The 4,381-nt window shown below is 44.2% G+C and overlaps 1 long non-coding RNA gene and 1 pseudogene across 1 annotated transcript; one reads left to right on the top strand and one right to left on the bottom strand.

Annotated features, from left to right (window-relative positions):
• The first annotated feature begins 368 nt into the window (after positions 1-368).
• LOC105293245 lies at positions 369-1,999 on the top strand (annotated as a pseudogene).
• A 1,202-nt stretch (positions 2,000-3,201) lies between these two features.
• LOC111740919 lies at positions 3,202-4,175 on the bottom strand. The gene is made up of 2 exons (XR_002780807.1): positions 3,770-4,175; positions 3,202-3,455 (listed from the first exon to the last, which is right to left on the bottom strand). It is a non-coding gene; the product is annotated as an uncharacterized LOC111740919 (long non-coding RNA).
• Between the last annotated feature and the right edge of the window lie 206 nt (positions 4,176-4,381).

The raw sequence follows: 4,381 nt of genomic DNA, 5'->3' as shown, positions 1-4,381 counted from the left end.
TTAATTATAAGCCAGAAATGATTCTTAGTCATATGTATTAACATCACTCGTCTTCATAAAAATGTCCTCAGGTAGATATTTATCATCCTTGTTTTACTGAAGTACAAAGAAGTTAAGTAACTTGCCCACGGTTAACCAGCTGGTGAGTGAAGAAACCAGGTTTCAAGTCTGTTTGGAGTACCTTCAGAGGCAGCACTCTCCAGCTTGTCTACTCTTGTTCACAGGTGCTACGAGCTTTGGCTTTATGGAACAGGTGCTTGCTGCTATCCACAATGCTTTGTTAAGTAAGTTCTGCCTTCCCTTGGAAAATATCCAGGGAGTTATGGAACAACAGGTCCCAGAGATCTAGTCTTCACTATATATCTGTTCTGGCCTATTTGTCTGCTTGCTCGCATTTTCCCCCTTGTTTGGGTAAGAGCATTCTAGTTTTCTGTTTGGGAATGAATTAGTTTTCTATTGTTGCCATAATAAATTATCATAAACTGAGTAGTTTAAAACAAATTTGTTTAAATGCTCTGCATGACACCCTGTGACATTGACAGCACCTCAGTTCCAAGCTTGGAAGAGCTGAGCCAGTTCAGACACCACGTGGCAACTTTGAGGGAGACAAAGGCATCCAGGCGTGAGGAGTTTGTCAACATAAAGAGACAGATCATACTGTGTATGGAAGAACTGGATCACACTCCAGATACAAGCTTCGAAAGAGATGTGGTGTGTGAAGATGAAGATGCCTTTTGCTTATCTTTGGAGAATATTGCAATGCTACAGAAGTTGCTACGGCAGCTGGAAATGCAAAAATCACAAAATGAAACTGTGTGAGGGTCTGCATGCTCACATCGGAGAGCTCTGGGACAGGTTGCAAATACCAGCAGAAGAGAAACAAGCTGTGGCCCTGGTTGCGACTGGGTCGAAGGCCAAGGTCAAGAAAGTGCTGCTAGAAGTGGATAATTTGGAAGAACTGAAAATGCAAAACATAAAGAAAGTGGTTGATGCAGTACGCGTGGAGCTGGCTCAGTACTGGGACCAGTGTTTTTATAGTCAGGAGCAGAGACAGGCTTTCACCCCGTACTATGACGAGGAGTATACAGAAAATCTGCTCCAGCTCTACAATGCTGAGATCGTGTGGTTAAGAAACTACTATAACAACTAAGAGTTCTTTGGAGGTGTTCAGAAGTGGGGAGAAAGCTGGAGGCTTTTCTTCGAGTTTGAGAGAAAGGCTTCAGATCCAAGGCGATTTACTAATCATGGTGGAAATCTTCTAAAAGAAGAAAAGCAATGTGCCAGGCTCCAGAAAACACTCCCTAAGCTGGAAGAGGAGTTGAAGACACAGACTGAAAAGTGGGAACAGGAGCATTCAAAGGCATTTGTGGTGAATGGGCAGAAATTCATGGAGTATGTGACAGAACAATGTAAGATGCACTGATTAGAGAAAGAATGGGCCAAGCAGGAAAGGCAACTGAAGAACAAGGAGACAGAGACGGAGATGCTCTATGGCAGTGCTCCCCGAACACCCAACAAGCGGTGAGGTCTGGCATCCACCAAACCGGGCAAGGTGCTCAAGCTGAACAATACCACCATGTTCAATACCATGGCCAACAGCATCATTCGGCCTGTCTTTGTGGTGTCTCGACTTCCATCTTCTCGCAGCAAGCCAGTCCTCACTTCTACCTATTCAGGGAAAAACACCCCACATGCAGGCCAGCATGGAGCCAGCAAGGAGAACCTGGAGCTCAATGGCAGCATCTTGAGGGCGAGAACTTCCAAAGGCCTCCAAATCTGATGCTACTTCTCGAATCCTCAATTCAACCGACATCCAGTCCTGAGAAGCCCTGATCAGTCAGCTAGCTGTGTCTTCCTGTGTCTGGACTGGACCTAATTGTGGCTTTACTTTTTCTTCGGTGCTTGAAACCCTGGATAGGTTCAATTACCATGGGCCTTACTTACAGATGAAAGTCCATCATAGGTTTAGTATGTCCTTAGACACTTGGTTTTCACTCACAAAATATATTCATAATAGCAAGTACAAATTTTAGCACATGAACCTAGTTGCACTTGCTGAAGCACGGCCACAGGTTTGCACAGCACCACTGCGTAGAAGGTGATGGACTCTGCTCATCCTTGGGGTGCAGGAGGGGTAGTAATTTCAGCTTGTAGACTTGTAATTGGCAAGCAACATCTTTTGTTTAAGGATGTTCAAGTAATGCTGTAGCTACAGTAGCTTAGCTCTCACCTGAACAGGACAGCCTTCCTCCTGATGAGGATGTCTGTGTGTCAGAGGTAGAGGTGTCCTGACTTACTTGCCAATGAGGTGACATGGAGGGTGGGAGCCCCTTTGGTAAACTGCATAGTTCTGTTACATGGTGTGCACTCATGTGCTTGTCTGAACTCTAGTTCTTCTGGTTTTCTCTGTCCTGTGTCCACCATGCCTGAATGTCTACCCCCTGCAGCCCACAGCCTGGTTTGTCGGCGAATGGGGAGACCTAGAACCTTGCACATGTCAGTGCTGGAGAGTTGTTCCTGCTGCAGTGTGCACATGAGGCTCCTTCTTTGTCCCTCCTGTTGGTCACTACTGTTCTCCCCAAAGCACTATTACTTACTAATATTTATTCTTACTCCATCTGTGCATTTAGTCAGAAGCTGACCAGTGTGGACTCGGTCTGCAAGTGTACACCATGCTATTTAGTCATAGGTATACACATTCCGTTTTAAAAATCTAAAAATATGGTTAAAATCTTTTTTTAAAATGTGGTTCTGGAGGTCAGAAGTCCAAACTAGGTCTCACTAAGCTAAAGTCAAGGTATCAGCAGGGCTGTGCTCCTCCTGGTGTCCAGTGGGGAGAATCTGTTTCTCTGCCTTTTCCAGTTTCTAGAGACTCCCACATCCCTTGGCTCATGGCCTCATTCTTCCATCTTCAAAGCCAGCGATGTCAGGCCAAGTTCTTTTCACGCTACCATCTCTCTAGCTGTCGCTCTTCTACCTCTCTCTGCACTTTTAAGGTCACTGGAGATTCTATTGAGTTTACTTGGATAATCTCCCTCTTTGCCATGTAACCTATTCATAGTTTCTCTGGATTAGAATATAGACCTCTTTCTTTGTAGTAGGTTTGGAAGCATTACTCTGCCTGCCACAGGGAACATCCGTTTTTCATTCCTGGATCATATATTCTGGGTTGGTCTAATTCAACAACACTGGCTCGAAGAATGGGTTTGGGACTTCTACTGAAATTCTTGGCAAAGAACCCTTCACCCCATCCCAAGAGCTGTCACAGCTCATCGGCTTCGAAGATGGGTTAGGAGCAGGGCCTCTCCCTGCGTAGGTCCTCTCTGCTGCTGGGGTTGATGAGCCGGTAACTTCTGTGTCCATCTTTGCCAAAACGTGGGATGAACATTCCTTAAAAATGAGGCCTCTTCCTCTTGCTGCTTTCTCAGGGAGTTACTATACAGTAGTTGCAATATCTAAAAAAAAAAGGCAACTAAAATAAGATCTCTTTAATGATATCCAGCTTAGCACTGTTTAGTAGTACTTTGTTTAGCACTTGCTGAGTTTGTTTAGTGCTTGCTGGCTTGGTTTGAGTGTCAGAATTTTGCATCAATGTTCAACATTAATTTTGACTCTTTCTCTCGTTTTATCTTTGTCATTTCAGCATCCCCAAAGTTTAAACAAATGCAGTAAAGTATCTGTTAGGATCCACTTGAAGGATGCCTTATTAGTCAGGTATCTGCTATGTGACTGCTGTGTAATAAATGACTCTAAAATCTCAGTGGCTTACCAAAAGCATTTCTTTTTCTTCTCACAGGTTTGTGGGGCAGCTGGAGCAGCTCTGCTTTGGGCTGCAGATGCGGATCACATTTCTCTCATTTTCCTTGGACTAGCAGCTACCCAGGACGGTTTTCATGACAGAGGACGAGAGGCCAGGCCAAACTACAAGAGCACAAAGTCTCTGCTCATATCTTGTCTACTAACAATCCATTGGCCAAAGTGAGTCGTATGCCTAGTCAGATACCAATGAATGGGGAATTACTTGGATGTCTCCAGTGGGAGGCACTGTAGAGCAACATGGCAAAGACTGGGTGCTTTCCATGGTGGGAGAGAATTGGGATGATTCAATCCTATCACCTCCATTTTGATATTGCCCTTCTCTTTCATGGTGAAAACAACTCCATAAAAAAGGGTCATTTTAGGGATTTCTGCAAAAAAAAAAAATTTAAGCTAATTCCAGAAGTTACCAGGAGTAGTTAAGATTTCATTCCATATTCTAACTATATGTTCTCCTTCATGGAATTTGTACAGGAGCACGGGGACCCCACATTCAAAAGGGCCCTACATTTGGTTTAATGCTCTGCTGGCCCTGTCTTGAAGTTCTCAATAATTTTTTAATAAG

This window comes from Pteropus vampyrus, unplaced genomic scaffold, assembly GCF_000151845.1.
Source record: "Pteropus vampyrus isolate Shadow unplaced genomic scaffold, Pvam_2.0 Scaffold70, whole genome shotgun sequence".
NCBI lineage: Eukaryota > Metazoa > Chordata > Mammalia > Chiroptera > Pteropodidae > Pteropus > Pteropus vampyrus.
The sequence above is the reverse complement of the archived record's forward strand: the minus strand, read 5'-3'. Positions and strand labels throughout refer to the sequence as shown.